We start from the raw sequence: 18,897 nt of genomic DNA, 5'->3' as shown, positions 1-18,897 counted from the left end.
TGAGGAATGAAAAAGAGGGATGATAACATTTTTTTTTTTTTTTTTCAAATCTGTGGATGAAAAGAACCTAAGCCTAGGGGGCAGCAAAATAAGACCAGAAAGTGTGAGGCTAAAGGCCTCATCCTGAGCAAAACGTGAAGCGAGTAGACACCTTCATGGTGAAATGCTCTGATTTTTGTCATGTGCTGCATCACAGCTTGGGTTTCTCACAATTAGTTTGGCTCTTGGGAAGTACTCAAATGTGTTTCTGAGGGAAAAAAGTGGAGTTGTGAAGCTTTAGGCCACATTCTAAGATAACTGCCATTGTTTTTGTTTTTTGTTTTTTTGCCATTGTTTTTTATATTTAATTGGCTTGTATTTCTAATGGCAGGTGTCAGGAACTAGCACAGAAGCTCCGTGTAAAAGCTCCTGATCTCACTCCGTGGTTTCCCATCACTGTGTCTAATAGTATCATTAAATCGGACTTTGAAGTCAGCTTTCATAGAGATCCCTATTTGCTCAAATAAAAGGTGGATCAAAAAGCTCATTATCCTGTGTGTGGAACTTCATGCAGCTAAAATCACATATGAATATATCCTAGTCAGTGCTAAGTATTCAGTCGATAGCTCCCAACATTCTATTGCAAAATCCCCATGGTTAATTCCAAAATTTGAATGCCTCCACTTAAAATAACTTAGTAGGCAGGTCTTTTGAGAACATAGTGCAAAAAGTTTCTTTTTAAATGGCCCTCTCTGGAATAGAGGGGGTTCTTTGTTACTCTTTTACCTCATTTACTTCTTCCATCAAAGACTTTGTGGCTTGGAAAATGTCTCCTAATTTAAGGAAAACTGCGGTAGTCTTTTAAAATTATGGTAATTAATTTGAATAAATATATACTACATACACGCACACATTCAATCAGAGTTCCTGACAAAGTTCTTCATACAGCTAGAACTTGTCAAAGTCGGGGCGCCTGGGCAGCTCAGTCGCTTAAGCGTCCGACTTCGGCTCAGGTCATGATCTCACGGTCCTCGAGTTCGAGCCCCGCGTCGGGCTCTGTGCTGCCAGCTCGGAGCCTGGAGCCTGTTTCGGATTCCGTGTCTCCCTCTCTCTCTGTTCCTCCCCTGCTTGCACTCTGTCTCTCTCTGTCTCTCAAACATAAGTAAAGATTTTTTTTTAATGAAAAAGAAAAAAACCTTTGTCTTTAAGAAAAAAGAACTTGTCAGAGTGGTTATAGTTGTCCTCAAATTTGAATAATTCCATCAGTGAGTCAATGCTTAGCTTGGTAGGAACTAACCCATAAAATTAGACAAATCTAAGTAAACTGTGCCTTGCTAGCCAGGAGCCAGCTACATCACCCGAATTGTCAAAGGCAGTGTAGCAATCAATTCTCCTCCTGATTGGAACCCATTGTACTCCTTCTGGATATAACACCTTGCATTCTTTTCTATTCTTTGATTCCATGTGAACGAAAGCTTCCTTTTTCCTGGGTGCGCTGATGATGAAACTGGGGAAAAGGCAGATGATTCCGAGGGACATCTCGACTATGATCTAGACAGGTATCCTCAAAGGCTTGTTGGTTAATGCTGAATAGCCAGGCAACATCGAAAAGTCAGAGAAAAAAGTATGCCAGAAGTAACTCACTCGAGGAGAGGAAATGGGAAACTAGGCCTTGGTAGTTGTGTTAATATGCAGGTCTGCACTTCTCCGTTGCCTAATGAAGACTGCTGAATGCTCTCCGTTACCTAATATGGGCTTTCTCAGTCCTTCCACTGCTGCCTCACGTTTTCCACCGCTTGCCAGATCGCCTTGAGTCCCTCTGTGACTAATATGGGCTGCCACACACACACACACACACACACACACACACAGAAGGGACTATGGGGTCATATCGAACTATGAGATATGAGTTAATTAGGTGATGAGAGCTAGGTAAACTGCTATCAAAACTCGCTCCTGTGGGATGGGCCAATATGTAGTATATAATTGATAATATTCTGGATTAATTTCTAGCCAGGTTGGTCTCTGTCTATCACCAAGGCCATGACTGTACTGGAAAGTTCTGCTAGGAGCATCTAGTTTTATGTAAAGGTTGCACTAACACATAGAGTATCTTCAGCTTCTTACCAGCTACCGATGTCCGGGATGCCTATTTGCCCTTTGGCATAATGCATCGGAACAATAAGGAAATATTAGGGGAAATTAGAAATGTAATTAGCCAAAAACACCAAAGAAGCAAATGCTAATGCTTATATTCTCCATCAGTGTGAAGAGTGTTCAGGGGCACAAAAAGTCCACCAGTTATGACGACTTGAGAAATCTTGAGAAAATGTGTAAAGAATGAGTGTATTTACAGTCATGAGAATAAAAGGCACAGCACGGGGAATGCAGTCAACAATATCGTCATAGTGTTGCAAGGTGAGCACAGGGTAAGGTTCAGAGATGCCGACTCACTAGGTTGCACACCTGAAATTAATGTTACACGGTGGACCAACTATACCCAGATGAAAAATTGTTGAGAAAAGATTGGGTAGGTGTAGAAGATGGCTGCCAACAAAATCTTACTCTACTCGATTCCAGTAATCCTGCAAAACTTAATGTTTCTAACATCAAAATCAAAATCAGAATCTTTCACGGACTGCTTCAAAAGGTTTTTTTTTTTTCCTTTTTTAACATTTATTTATCATTCAGAGACAGAGAGAGGCAGAGCATGAGCATGGGAGGGGCAGAGAGAGAGAGAGGAAGACAGAAACCGTAGCAGGCTCCAGGCTCTAAGCTATCAGCACAGAGCCCGACGCGGGGCTCGAACTCACAAACTGCGAGATCATGACCTGAGCCGAAGCCGGACGCTTAACTGATTGAGCCACCCAGGCGCCCCCAAAAGGTTTTAATGGGAAAAATATGGTATTCCATTGTCCAAACAATAAACTCCAAATTCACTTGGATTTTTAAATTCCAGGCGCGTTGTTGTCTGACATCTTCCTACCTGTTCTAACTTCCCCTAACACCGACACACTCAATATTCTTTCCACTCAGGACTAGTTTCCCTGATCATAGCACGTATTCTTAAATTTCCGTTGGTTTTTATGTCATTCCCACTGCCTGGAATGTCAAACCTCACTCCTTCCCTGCCTGTCAAAATCCCAGTCATACTTTAAGAACCCTCTTGAATGTCAACTCTCTTGGCAAGCATCTAGAATAGTGCTTTCACACAGTAGATCCAAAGTGAATATTATTCAAATGAATACATAAATGAATGAGTGAACGAGGCTTCTGAGCTGATATATTCCTCTCAGAATTTTGTGTATACTTCTCATTTAGCAACTCTCAAATATTATCATGGTGGAATGTATATAAGCATATAAATATATCTATAAATATAAATATTTATATATAAATAGAGCATATATGTATATATACTATACTATATTATACTCTACTATAATATATGTTTTATCGTACAAAGTAAGTGTCCCACCTAATACTAGTTAGTATCAGGAATGAATGTACCTACTGCTGAAGTCAAGTCTATAATACTTACTTCTTTTCATTCAATGAGTTATTTGTAGTCTCTTTTAGACATTGAAAAGAGTTTATTTTTCCATCCATTATGGTAGGAAAGATATGTACCCCCAAATTTCAAATATCCCTTAAGAAAAGAAGAATCTTCGTAATTAAAAGAATTATTTTTATTTTTCGAGGGAGGGGAGGGATTCTGAAAGACTACTGAACCTATGGCTCATGCCAACCATTTCTAACTCATAAGCGGTGATATAAACCATGCTAGTAAATGCCAAAAGGTTCATAAGGCTGTGATTTATCTCACTGTTTATCTAAAGAATGTCGTATTGATGGAGAACTTAGCACATTAAAACCAAAGTTTTGTGTCCTTGAAATTCATTAATAGCAACTTTGAGCTTCAAGAGAATGCCATTTGAGTTTGATATTGTCTCAATGAGTCCTTCCTTGACCATGAATCCTTAGTCACCCCTCTGTTTTGCCTCACTTGACATTTATTGTATATTTTTCACCTGGTCTAAACGGCTCTGCATTGTTTTTTGTTTTTGTTTTTATCTCTTTCTGTAAATATTGAGGGTAGGCTTTGCGTCATATCTCTTTGTCACTTGTGTCTAGGCATCAGAACATTTGAAGGGGAGAAGAATAAGGATAGTACAACGCTTATGCTCTCTCTCTCATTCTGTTTTGTTTTTAATACGAACGTAATAGCGAGAAGCTGGCATGGTCACGTTTAAGTATAATTTGGGGCGCCTGGGTGGCTCAGTCGGTTGAGCATCCAACTTCAGCTCAGGTCATGATCTCACAGTTTGTGAGTTCGAGCCCTGCATCAGCCTCTGTGCTGACAGCTCAGAGCCTGGAGCCTGCTTCGGATTCTGTGTCTCCCTCTCTCTCTAACCCTCCCCTGCTCATGCTATCCCTCTCAAAAATAAATAAACGTTAAAAAATTTTTTTTAAGTTTAAGTACAATTTATGCTATATACATAATACTGTAACTTAGAACGGAGAGATAATTTTAAATATAATTGATTCAATGCTACACAGTACTAGGGATTTGAACAATGCTCTCCTCTTATGGAGAGGAAATCTATATTATTTTGCTTGTTCCTTTTTTAAATTTTTTTGACATTTGTTTATTTTTGAGAGAGACACAGCATGAATGGGGGAGGAGCAGAGAGACAGGGAGACACAGGATCCAAAGCAGGCTCCGGGCTCTGAGCTGTCAGCCCAGAGCCCGACGTGGGGCTCGAACCCATGAGCCTTGAGATCATGACCTGAGCCGAAGTGGGATGCCCAACCAACTGAGCCACCCAGGCACTCCAAGGAAATTTACATTATTATAATAGTACGTGCTATGCATTGTTTAACTTTATAGAAATAACTATCAAAGTATTTGATTCAATAATTAACTACTTCACTTACAGCAGATGTTTCTTAATATTTTAGAAGTCAAGGGCTTAGAAACACAAGGTAGATTTGTGCAGAGTGAGAAAGTTGTTTTCAGTGCTAAGATAACATCGCCTTTACTATGACCAACAACAGCATAGTATACAAGCACCGTTCAAAATTTCTCTTTGGGTAGGCAACATACTACTGGCCTGACACGTCAATCAAAACCTTTATGTATCCTTGTGTTCACATTCCAATTTACAAATTATGAAATGGGGGCACCTGAATGGCTCGGTCTTGATTTCCACCCAGGTCATGATGTCACTGTTCATGAGATTGAGCCCCGCATGGGGCTCTGTGCTGCCAGCGTGAGCCTGCTTGGGATTCTCTCTCTCCCTCTGTCTCTGCCACTGTCTTGCTCTTTCTCTAAACAAACAAACAAATACATACATAAATAAATTTTTAAAAATTGCTTAAATGGAACTGAAGACTAGTCATCGAAGGTCCATGTTGAAATACACGCATCTTAGGAAAAGAATTAGATCATTTCCTGACACTAAAACCCCCAGCGCTGTGAATTTGTCAGATTAATCAGCTCCTGGCAACATCAGGACTTTGTTGTTGTTGTTTTTTAACATTTATTTATTTATTTGGAGAGACAGAGAGAAAGAGCACGAGCAGGGGAGGGTCAGAGAGAGAGAGAGAGAGAGAGAGAGAGAGAGAATCCCAAGAAGGCTCCGTGTTGTCAACGCAGAGCCTGACGCGGAACTTGATCTCACGGTCTCTGAGATCGTGGCCTGAGCTAAAATCAAGTGTCAGATGCTTGACCGATTGAACTACCTGTGCACCCCCCTGGGCCTTGGTTTTGAAAGAATGCAGTCTGGCTCTCATACTGCTTACCTTTGTGTTTTGAAAGTAATCAGTCAAGCTCACTGAGCCTTAGTTTCCAAGTGTAAAATGAGGGAGCTGAGCGATTTGAAGTTTAAGGCCGTTTTTTTTTGATTCTCAGACCCTGGATGTACTCTGGATGGAGGCCTCCTAATTATCTGAGGAATGTAGAATTGTCCAAACCGTTCTGTCAATCTCACTGAAATCGTATTCACAGGGCAAAGCGAATACTAACATTATTAATCTGCAGCAAAAAATAACTCTCAGACCTGCTCAAAATCGTATGAAGGAAACAAACAATCTGACCAAAATTTGGTTAACCGTTTCAAATACGTGCTTTGCTAAGACCGCTCTTTTAGTGGATGCATACCATAACGTTCGGTAGAGGCAACAAGAGCAAAGTTCCTTTTACTATCGTGTCCCGATGGGACATTGCTTGTCCCTTCTCCCTAACGATGGTTCAGTCCCCATATCCTAGGAATTATCCTTTTTCATATATACTGTTCGGTGTTGCAGCCCGGTGCACTATTCATGAGAACAACCTCATTCCGGTCTGACTGGGAGTATTTAGCTTGATTAATACGTATTGCCAACTTCTCAAGTGAGAACATTTAGGGAACAATGTGCTCTTCTGAAGCCACTAAACTCTATTTAATCCCAATAGCATGACATGTAATTTATTCTTTAATTCACTTAAGGGCAAGAAGTAAGAATCTAGGGGTGCTTTTCACCCTTGGATGTTTAATTTATACACATGGTAGCGTAGGTTAGAAACTCAGGGAAACTAGGGGCGCCTGGGTGGCGCAGTCGGTTAAGCGTCCGACTTCAGCCAGGTCACGATCTCGCGGTCCGGGTCACGATCTCAGGGTCCGTGAGTTCGAGTCCCGCGTCCTGCGTCGGGCTCTGGGCTGATGGCTCGGAGCCTGGAGCCTGCTTCCGATTCTGTGTCTCCCTCTCTCTCTGCCCCTCCCCCGTTCATGCTCTGTCTCTCTCTGTCCCAAAAATAAATAAAAACGTAGAAAAAAAAATTAAAAAAAAAAAAACTCAGGGAAACTGAACTCTTTATAATTAGGAAACTATATTAAAATTATAAGAACATTATATATATTTTTAAACACTTGTTTTAAATGTTTATTTTTGAGAGAGAGAGAAAGAGCACGAGTGGGGGAGAAACAGAGAGAGGGGAAGACACAGAATCCGAAGCAGGCTCCAGGCTCTGAGCTGTCAGCACGGAGCCCGATGTGGGGCTCCAACTCACGGACCGAGAGATCATGACCTGAGCCGAAGACAGACGTTCAACTGACTGAACCACCCAGGCGCCCCTATAAGAACATTATATTAAATGGTTTTCACCAGAATTTACCTGAGGCCAACTACAGGTGCATTGGAGCAAAGAGGGTCACAATTCGACAAGAAAGATGGGATAGTGGAAAGAGAACAGGGTCAAGGGTGACACAGGATTTCTGGCTCCTGGGCTAACAATGATTAGTTTGACCATCATAAGCGTTATCACCCTCTCTGGTTGTCAACGGAAGGGAAAGAAAAAAGGAACACTTGCTTGCAGGAGTTGCACTCACATTATCACCATACCTCAGAGCTGAGAATAGTGCCACTACTTCCTCGATCTACCTCTTTGTGTCACTGTGCGTATTTAATGGTACAAAGGGCTCAAGCTTTGGAGTCAGACGGAACTAGGCTGTAATCTAAACTCTACCACTCTGCAGCGAGGACAGTTTTTCAATCTCTTCGAGCCTCATTTTCTTTATTTTAAAAATGAAGCTAGGGGGCGCTTGGGTGGCTCAGCCGGTTACACGTCTGACTTCAGCTCAGGTCATGATCTTGCAGTTCATGAGCTCAAGCCCCGCATCAGGTTGGCTGCTGTCAGTGCAGAGCCTGCTTTGGATCCTCTGTTCCACCACTCCCGCCACCCCACGCCCCCCCCCCCCCCGGCCCCCGGCCCTCCCCTGCTTGTGTTCTTTTTCTCAAAAATAAATGAACATTAAAAGAAAAAAAAAAAAAGATAGCGCACCTGGGTGGCTCTGTTGGCTAAGCTTCCAACTTTGGGTCAGGTCTTGATCTCATGGTTCATGGGTTCGAGCCCCGCATCCGGCTCTGTGTTGACAGCTCGGAGCCTGGAGCCTGCTTTGGGTTCTGTCTCCCTCTCTCTGTCCCTCCCCCGTTCGTGCTCTGTTTCTCTCAAAAATAAATAATAAACATTAAGATAATATTTAAAAAATGAAGCTAATTATACCCAACTTGTCACAGCACTGGGTCACTGGTACAAATAATAATAATTAAGTGAGATGCCATAGGCGAAAGTGCTTTTAAAATTTAAAGGTGTATTAATTTAAATTTATAAGGAAGAGTGTTAAGTAGTATGCTTATATTATGGAATTTCCAGTTTTTTATCTGTGCTATTGTCACTGTCTTTAGAATTGTCAACTATTGGTTTTGCTGCTTTCCTATTTTTATTATCTTTTAAAATATTTGCTTCATATCTTCTTCTGAGACATTTAACAAAGAATGAAGAGACACGTAGAGGTAAGAGGAGTATGTGTATTTGGATGCGGGGAAGAGGTGAGCAGCTAAGGCCTTCGGAATTCTTGGCCATAAGTGAAATAATACTATTCTTTTTTTTTTGAGTAAGACAGTTATTTTTTTAACTTTTTTTAAAGTTTTATTTATTTTTGAGACAGAGAGAGACAGAGCATGAACAGGGGAGGGAGAGAGAGAGAGAGGGAGACACAGAATCTGAAACAGGTTCCAGGCTCAGAGCTGTCAACACAGAGCCCGATGCGGGGCTCGAACTCATGGAGTGAGAGATCATGACCTGAGCCGAAGTCGGACGCTTAACCGACTGAGCCACCCAGGCGCCCCAATACTTTTCTATTTTTAATAAATCTGTGTAAGTAGTCCTTTGAGGCATCAAAGTTCAAGATATAGGGAGACAAAAAAATTTATCAGTTGGATTTAAAGTGACGACATATTGGTCTGACCAAAACAAGATAGTCTTTGTAATTAACTTATCTGATTGAAGTCTTATAAATTACAACAAGTCATACTCAGGAATAAGATAATAATGAAAGTAAGCTAAAGGAAACCAACTAATTTTGGCTTTTGCATCAATAATCTAGTCTTCCTTGGGGCACCTGGGTGGCTTAGTCGGTGAAGCGTCCGACCTCAGCTCAGGTCATGATCTCGAGGTTTGTGAGTTCGAGCCCTGCTTCGGGCTCTGTGCCGACAGCTCGGAGCCTGGAGCCTGCTTCGGATTCTGTGTCTCTGTCTCTCTCTGCTCCGCTGCCCTGCCCTTCGCTGTCCGTTTACAGATCTACAAAGAAGTGAAGTTTAAGCCTCTCTGAAAGTAACATAATGACTCTGAAGCAGCAGGAATTAGCACTTGAATCCGGGGATATCTGTCTGCGAGGGTCGTTTGTAAATAAGCTTTTCCGGCTACCTATGCTTGTCTAACAGTCTTAACTATTCAACAATGAACTTGCACCTTCCAGGTCTGTTGCACAGAGGATATACATGTACAATATCCAGTCCTGAATTGCTAGGTATTTATTTTTAGTGTTTCTAAGTTGTTTGAGTCAGACTTCACGAATATATTTCTTCGACAAATCCAGGAAGTTTCCTGTGGCTTTTGTCTCTCTGACTCTTAAGCTTTATGCAAATGAGAGTTTTTATTGTGGCCAAAACGAGCGAAGCAGACCTCTAGCATTTATCGTATCTCCCAGGCGTTTATAGCTACTTACTACCAGCCAAAAGTCTCTTACGGTAAATAAACTTCTTAAGATCCTCGTGCGGAGGTAGCCAAATTGATCTGTATAAGCCAGAGAGTATTTTCATCATAGGAGGAAAATTCGAGGGTTCTTAACTGGGAAATGAGAGTTCTCGGTCAGCACCACAGAGAAGAAAGATCCCTCCAGTCTGGAGCATGGAGTGTTGATCCTTGGTGAGTTGGTCCGTTTGATATGAGGCCAGAATAGCCTCTTAACATTTCAAAGAGGTGTGGCTAACCTAGACAATAAATTGAAGAAGGGCACGTCTTTAGAATATCACCCGATTAGATTCTGCTGCCTAAAAGAGACAGCCATAAACTAGTGCAAACGTGGCAGGGGTTTATTATTATTTGCGTCTCGCATAAGCAACAAAACACATATCTAGGAATAAGGGGTAGGCGTCTTGGTTATGTAACTTTGGTGTTTGATACATTAGTGAGGATGCCTTAAGGTTTTGCAATTTTCATGTTGTTTTCTCGTTTAAGGAGTAAAGCATAGAATGAAATTGTCACGAACAGAAACCAAATACTAGGGGCACCTGGGTGGCTCAGTGGGTTAAGCGTCTGACCCTTGGTTTCGGCTCAGGTCACAATCTCACGGTTCATGACTTCGAGCCCCACATCGGGCTCCGTGCTGACAGTGTGGAGCCTTCTTGGGATTTTCTCTCTCACACTTTCTCTGTCCTTCCCCTGCTCACTCTCTATGTCTCTCAAAATAAATAAAGAAAGAAACTAAAAAAAAAAAAAAGCAAATACTAAAATCGATCAATCAATCGCCATGAAGTAATCTTGTACAGGCATCATTAACAAAGTACTATACGGGTGTATACACACACACACACACACACACACACACACACGGATACTCCCAATTCCCTCTCACCATTTTATTTCACTTCACAGCACTTATTACCATCTCACTTATATTTTACCCTTTTTCGAGCCACAGTGATTGGGAAAGCGCCTGATGCAAAGCAGGTACTTATGATGTATTGGCTGAATGAGTTCAAGCCCCACATCAGGCTCTGTGCTGACGGCACAGAGCCTAGAGCCTGCTTCTAATTCTGTGTCTCCCTCTCTCTCTGCTCCTCCCCAGCTTGTGTGCTCTCTCTCTTTCTCTCTCTCAAAAATAAACATTAAAACAATGTATCTATCAATTATCTATGTATCTATCTAATCTATCCATCTATCTTGTATCCTGTTACACAATAAATTCTCATAAAATAGAAAATTAGTTTATCTATAATGAACTGGCTCAACTCAAATGTTGCCAAACCTAAGTGGTTCATTGGCTGGAATTCGGAGAATTTTTTTGTTTTTGTAAAACATCTCAATGTAATGCCACTTTTGGACTTTCTCTCCTTCACACATTTAATTCAGTAGTTATGGAGATCCATATCACTAAACATATTCATATGGGATAAAAGCAACTCTGTTTCAAACTCACTATTAAGACAATAGAATGGGTTGAAGGAATAAGGCCTTGGAAAGACGCAGAGGTAGATATTTACATTTAGAACTATTCTGAAATTTTTTGAATACCCCAAGGTCTTTGATTACCCTGAAACAGGACAATGGGATCTTTGTTCCTAGATAATCTTGAAGAATGGGACAGACTGACTACATGTACTATATAGACTCCATAGATTATTTCTTAGGCTCTAACACAACTAAAGAACAAAAAAGTGTAGTAATGTCCCTCACAAACTTATAGTCCCTCAATCCCTTGACTATCACTTATAGTCTATCAAGAATACTTCATCACTGATAGTATATTAAGAATAAACTTGGGGTGCCTGGATGGCCAGCCGGTTAAGTGTCCAACTCTGGATTCTGGATCGGGTCACGATCTCACAGTTTGTGAGTTCAAGCCCCATGTCTGGCCCTGCGCTGACAGAGCCTCTCTCTCTGCCCCTCTCCTGCTCGTGCTCACTCTCTCTTTCAAAATAAATAAATAAACTTAGAACAAAGAATAAACTAAGCAACTTAATTTATGCAAAATGTAGCCAAAACATAAGTGCTTAGAGGGACAGACATAATTCAGCATTGTCCAAAAGACACTTTGGGGTGCCCGGGGGGCTCAGTCAGTTAAGTGTCCAACTCTTGGTTTCGGCCCAGATCACGGTCTCACTGTTTTGTGAGTTCAAGCCCCACGTTGGGCTCTGAGCTGCCAACATGGAACCTGCTTGGGATTCTCTGTCTCCCTCTCTCTCCCTACCCACCCCCCCCCCATTTGCCCTCTCTGTCTCTCTCAAAATAAATAAATAAACTTAGACAAGAAACCAGCAAAAGACACTTTAAGGGCCTGCAGATAAATGTAAAAACTTGATAGAAAGCAAAATCCCTAGAACATAAACATTATTTTATAATAGCGGTAGGTAATACGTCTACACGGCTTGCTGTGTGCCAGGCACTATCGTAGGTGGTTTATTCACTGTCCTCTTTAGTTTTTAAATTATGTGAAGTACATACTATATCAACCATATCCTCATCCTCCAAACTCTTACCTACACACAAGAGAAGAGGCTCCTACTACTGTCTTATTGTCCTTGGTTGCGGGTGTGCCTAGCAATACTCATTTTTGTGGCCTTCATGTTCTATAGTTTTTGTTGCAGTTTATTTGTTTTGAGAGAGAACGAGAGAGTGCAAGGAGGGGAGAGGCAGAGAGAGGGGGGGACAGATAACCCCCAGCAGGCTCCGCGCTGTCAGCACAGAGCCCGACGTGGAGCTCGATCCCGCGAACCGTGAGATCACGACCTGGGCCAAAATCAAGAGTCCGGCGCCTAATGGACTGAGCCACCCCGGCGCCCCCACGCTCTGTAATTTCTAAGCTAGAAGCTCACTGTTTAAATTCTGAGAGGTTCTTGGCGTTTTTTAAATCTCATCGCTTGAGAGGACTTCTAATTAAGATCACTAGTCATTATAATTACTGATCATTATTTTCTTGCTGAGAAAAGCCTGCAATAGGTTGGCCTCTTTTTCAGTTGATTCCTGAAAAAGAATTAATGACATTTTTAAAGCCGTTAGTTTCCAATAAGCAGCTGCATTACGGGCAGGATCCGAGTTAACGCTGTGTAGGGTTAATGCAACACGGGGGGATGTTCGGTGCCTTGCAAGTGTGAAAAACATGATGAAGCATGAATCATAAGTCTCTTGTATAGTAACAAAATAACAACTACCCTAAAATATTTGGCATCCTGTGGCACAGTTAGAATCTTAAGTACTTCTCCATTTTAATTACCACAAAAAGGATAATTAAGCGGTTTCAAAATCTTTCTTACCCAACTCTCCCTGGGCCGAAAGTCTGAAGAAAAGAATTTTCTTCTTGAGAACATGTCACTAAGGGGAAGTCACGGTTTTCTTAAGAACTGTGATTTTTCTAATGTTCTTCTAAGAATAAACCATGGCAAATGTGCTTGGAAAAGACTGACATTAATAAAGTCATTTCCTCCCCAGATGTAAGTTAAAGTAGCCGAATGACAACTTGAATTTAAGATACAACCACAACTTCCCCCAAAATGAGCCTGATTTTGTCCTGTCTCTACCTCAGTTCATCTGAATTAGGAAGTATTTATATTGACAAAGCATAAGATGTCGTTAGAATCTAAAAATTAATAAAGATTTGCAGGGCCCCTGGGCAGCTCAGTCGGTTAGCCATCTGACTCCTGGTTTCAGCTCAGGTCATCATCTCACAGTTCATGGGATCGAGCCCCGTGTCCAACTCTGCGTTGACAATGCAGAGCCTGCTTGGGATTCTCTCTTTTCCTCTCTCTCTGCCCCTCTGGAGTGTGCACAATTTCTCTCTCTCTCTCTGTCTCAAAATAAATCAATAAGCATTTAAAAAAAATAAATGAAGATTTACAATTAGTCTGAAGGTGGGGGCGAGGGAATGGAGGGGCAGGGATGGGGAATTACTTGGTTTTCTCCTCGTTTTATTATTAATACTATTGGGCGAAAACTGCAAAACTGATCCCTGAACTGCAACGGAATTCTTTCATCCTCTAAACTCTCATTTAAACACAAAACATGCAGAAGAATTAGTTTCCGCATTATGCCAGGGGATATTTGGGGTCTTTAAAACTTGCTTTAAGAGGCAGTTTAAGATGATGACACAGGAAGAGCCCGAATCCACCTTCTCCCACGGATACAACGAATCTATAGCTACATATGGAAAAATTCCCTCTGGAAAGGACCTGAAAACTACTGGAGCAAGCTGCTCCACAGCGAAGGATAAAGAGGTCACATCAAGATGGGTAAGAGAGGCAGAGACGCGGTCTCACCAAAAGCCCTACGCATGGCACTGCAGCCCAGAGCTGGGAGGGATCTCCCAAATATGGAACTTCTCCCCGAAGAGTGAGGGGTTTGTGCCCCACATCAGCCCCCCCGCCCCCCCCAGCCCTTGAGACCTACACCAGAGAGACGAGCTCCAGCCATGCCTGGTTTTAAAAGCCATAGCGGGGGGCGCCTGGGTGGCTCAGTCGGTGAAGCAGCCGACTTCAGCTCAGGTCATGATCTCGCGGTCCGTGAGTTCGATCCCCGCGTCGGGCTCTGTGCTGACAGCTCAGAGCCTGGAGCTTGTTTCAGATTCTGTGTCTCCCTCTCTCTGCCCCTCCCCCGTTCATGCTCTGTCTCTCTCTGTCTCAAAAATAAATAAACGTTAAAGAAAAGAAATAGAAGCCATAGGGCTATGGAAAACAGATGCTCCGCTCTTAAAGGACTCGCACGCAGATGCACTCGCCTTGGGACCCAGCGCAGAAGCCCCAGTCGGAAAAGCACCGGAACCATATGTGAAGAAGATTCGTTTGCTGGTCTTAAAATGTCTGGTAGAAGGGCAGGAGCCTGTTGGAACTCTCTCCAGGAACAGAGATACTGGCAGAGCCCATTTTGTCACTCTTTTTTTTTTTTTGTTTGTTTGTTTTTTCACTGCTGGCCCCCGGTGGTGTTCCCTACTTCCTTGCCTCAGCCAGCCAGCAAGACACCCTCCCTCATGCATCACTCGAACAGCCTCCCCTCAAAAACAACAAAAAAAAGAAAAACCGGCCAGGGGAGTGCCCCACCCGTGTACCACTCCACGTGGCACCTAGCGGATGCCCCTTGAATGACTGACTCCAGTGGCTAAAGGGAGTTGCACTTCTGGACCTTACGGTTCTGAAACAACTGGAGAGACAATTCTTTGCACACTACCACCCCAAGGGCACGGCACAGACAGCTGACGGAAGCAAACCCCCCCCCCCCCCCCCCCCCCCCCCCCCGTCTTCGTGTGAAAAAACGCCTATCTAGTTGATCTGGAGCTCCAGCGTAAGGGGCAGGCTCCAGGCTTCCCACGCATCTGAAGGCTACAGAAGTGCTCCTAAGGAAGATAGGCTGGGGGTATGATGCCGTCTTCGAGCTTTCACCTGGCCTCATGAAAACGCACTGGTACCCCTAAGAAAGGAGCTCATAGACTCACCTGGAGCGCCGAATTTTGCACCTGTCATGAAGGATCGCTCTGTCTGGGAGCCAGCAGGGTCTATGGTTGCGGACCCCCAAGACCATATATATTTGCATACCTTAAAAGCTGCTGAGAGTCTAGCTTCCAGTCAGCTTGAAACGAGGTACTAACTGAGGTCCCTCCCTCTGGAGCACCCACAAGACTTGACACACCCTCAACAGTTGGGAACACCCGAGAAAATCAGGCTACTCAGATAATTATAAAGGTTTCAAGAGACAGCCAAGAACTAGGGCAAGGTTAAACGATAAGGCGCGTCTCCACGGGGCCACTCTTGCAAGACTGGGGGAGATACCCATTTTGCCTAATACATAGAAAAAAAAAACCTCAAGGAAACAAAGATAAGTAATTTATCTGATAAAAAGTTCAAAGTAACAGTCGTAAAGATGCTCACTGAACTCTGGAGAATGGATGGGCACCAAGAGAATTTCACCAAAGAGAAAACACAAGAAAGCACCACATGGAAGTCACAGAACAAAGAATACCATCGACGAAATGAAAAATACAGTAGAGAGGTTCAACAGTAGACTTAGAGGGAGCAGAAGGTAGAATCAGCGAGCTAAAACACAGGGCAGTGGCAGTCAACACAGAAGAGAGGCAAAAAAAAAAAAAAAGAATTTTAAGAAGTGAAGATAGCTTAAGGGATCTATTTTCAACGCCAAACAGAATAACATTCACATTATGGGGGTCCCAGGAGGAGGAGAGAGAAAGGGGCAGAAAACGTCTCGGAAGAAATAATGGCTGAAAATTCTCTAACGTGAGGAAGGAAACAGACATCTAGGTTCAGGAAGCTCAGAGAATTCCAAACAAGACGAACACAAAGAGACCCACACCAAGCCATGTTATAATTAAAGTATTGGAAGTGAAGGATAAAGAGAGAATCTTTTTTTAAAAATTTGTAATGTCAATTAATTAATTACCTTATTTATTTATTTATGTAGAGTACACCTGCACAAGTGGGGCGGGGGCAGAGAAAGAGGGAGAGCAAGAATCACGAGCGGGCTCCACCCTGTCAGCACAGATGCTCGATCGCGCCGTGAGATCATGACCTGACCTGAGATCGAGGGTTGAACGCCTAACCGACTGAGCCACCCAGGCGCCCCAGAATAAAGAGAATCTTAAAAGCAGCAAAAGAAAAACAAGGCCAGAAGGGAGCAGTGTGATATATTCAAGGGGCTGAAAGAAAAAAAAACTTAGCACCCAGAATATTCTACCTGGTATGGTTATTATTCAGAACTGAAAAAGAAATAAAGAACTTTCCAGACAAACAGAATCTAAAGGAATTCACCAACACTCAACTGGCCTTACCAGAAATGTTCAAGGGGCTTCTTTAAGCTGAAAGGCAAGGGCACTTATTAGTAACAAGAAAATATATGAAAGTGTAAATCTCTCCGAAAAAAAGGTAAATACACAGTTAAGGGCAGTGAATTAATGACTTGTAAAGCTAGCAAATAGTTTAAAAGGCAAAAGTAATAACAACAACTGTAACTACAGTACTTAGTTAAGGGATACACATAAAGATGTCAAATGTGACTTTAAAAACAAAACACGTGGACAGAGTGAAAATGTAGAGTTCTGAGATGCATTCGTACTGAACCTGCTATCAACCAAAATAGATTGTTCAATACCTAGACGGTTATGTATGAGCCTTATGGTAACCACAAAGCAAAAACCCATAGTGGATACACAAAAGAAAATGAGAAGGAATCTCAGCATAACACTATAAGAAGTCATCAAACCACAAGAAAAGAGAGCAAGAGAAGAGGAAAGGCGCAGAGAGGAACTACGTAAACAGCCAGAAAAGAACAGCATTACAATGAGTACATACCTATCGATAATTACTTGAAATATCAATGGATACAGTTCTCCAATCAAAAGACAGAGAGAGCGGATGAATTGATTAAAAAACCCAGGAAACACAAGACTCCTCTATATGCTGCCTGTAAGAGACTCACTTCAGATGTTAAGGACACACAGAGACTGGAAGTGAAGGGAGGGAAAAAGAGGTTTCATGCAAAAAGAACCCAAAGTAAATTAGGGGTGCCTATACTGATATCAGACAAAATAGGCTTTAAAACAAAGACAACAAAAGACAATGATGGGCACTATACATGATGATAGAGGGGTCAATCCACTAACAAGTTATGATATTTTAAAATATTTATACACCCAATGTGGAAGGACTTAAATACACAAAGCTGATACTAACAGACATACGGGGAGAAATTGACAGTGATACAATAATGGTAGGGGACTTTAAAACCCCATTTATATCGGGGCGCCTGGGTGGCGCAGTCGGTTAAGCGTCCGACTTCAGCCAGGTCACGATCTCGCGGTCCGTGAGTTCGAGCCCCGCGTCAGGCTCTGGGCTGATGGCTCGGAGCCTGGAGCCTGTTTCCGATTCTGTGTCTCCCTCTCTCTCTGCCCCTCCCCCGTTCATGCTCTGTCTCTCTCTGTCCCCAAAATAAATAAATGTTGAAAAGAAAAATTAAAAAAAAAACCCATTTATATCAACGGATAGATCAAGCAGACAGAAAATTAATGTGGAAACATAGACCTTAAATTATACATTAGACCAAACAAATAGATATATAGAGAACATGCCATTCAAAAGCAGTGGAATACATTCTTCTCAAGTGCACGTGGAACGTTCTTCAGGACAGATCACATGCTAGGCCACAAAACGAGCCTCAATAAATTTAAGAGTAAAATCATATCAAGCATCTTTTCTAACCACAATGGTATGAAACCAGAAGTCAATTACAAGAGAACTCGAAAAACTGCAAATACAACACGGATGAATCTGGAGACCATTATAACTGAAGGAAGCCAGACATGGAAAGCCAATGCCTTATGGTATCACGGATAAAGATTTAACACATATATATTATGTATATTATATATTATACCCTGCACTGGAATATTACTAAGCCATAAAAAAGAATAAAAATGTTCCATTTGCACCAACACGGATGAGCCTAGAGGGTATTATGCTAAGTGAAATAAGTCAGACAGAGAAAGACAACTGTCATCTGATTTCCCTTATATGTGGAGTTAAAAAAAAATAAATGAGCAAACAAAACAAAAATACTGTGTGATTCCATTTACATGAAGCTCAAGAACAGATAATTTAGCGATTGTGAGAGAAGCCAAAACAGCGATTATCTCTTGGGGCAGGGTGCTGGTTATTGATGGGGTTGTGGCATAAGAAACTTAGGTTGCTAGTAACGGTACATTTCAACCTGGACTGATGGGGGAAACAAAGGCAAGAAAAATGTTGAAATTAAATTTCCCTACAGCTTGCAGCCCACGGACAGACACCGGAAGCACGCAGAGTGTGACCTCCCTCAAGAAACTCATGACTGCCTTAGCGTTTACGTTTTGTTAAAAACTAAAGATAACCTTCGTTGAAAAAAAAAAAATTAAAAAAAAAAAAAAAAACTAAAGGTAACCTTATCTTGACAGCAGCAGGCTAAGATCCTGAAAGCCCTTGCTTTCAAATTCCTTAGAAACTTACTTTACCTCAACCCCCCACTCCCTCAACAAATCTAAAATAAATGATCAGCCCCCCTCACACTTGCCGGTGTAGCTCTTTCTGCCCACGGGCCCTGTCCCCGTGCTGCAACAAAATCCCCTTTTTGCACCAAAAAACTCAAGAATTCTTAGCCATTTGCTCACCAACCCCGCTTCAAATTTCATCGTGGAGGGTGGTTACAGTTGTGTGCATATAAATGTGTGTTAAAAAGAGTACTGATCGGGGCACCTGGGCGGCTCAGTCGGTTACGGTTCTGACTCTTGTTCACAGCTCAGGTCACGATCTCGGGGTTCGTGAATTGGGCTCTGTGCTGACAGTGCA

At 42.3% G+C, this 18,897-nt stretch overlaps 1 protein-coding gene across 2 annotated transcripts in view; it reads right to left on the bottom strand.

The window, feature by feature from the left end:
• The window catches only part of HTR2C (5-hydroxytryptamine receptor 2C), a 298,958-nt gene that overhangs the window by 92,303 nt on the left and 187,758 nt on the right, over positions 1–18,897 (bottom strand). The window lies entirely within an intron of this gene.

This window comes from Felis catus, chromosome X, assembly GCF_018350175.1.
Source record: "Felis catus isolate Fca126 chromosome X, F.catus_Fca126_mat1.0, whole genome shotgun sequence".
Taxonomy (NCBI): domain Eukaryota; kingdom Metazoa; phylum Chordata; class Mammalia; order Carnivora; family Felidae; genus Felis; species Felis catus.
This window is presented reverse-complemented; position numbering and strand designations above follow the sequence as displayed.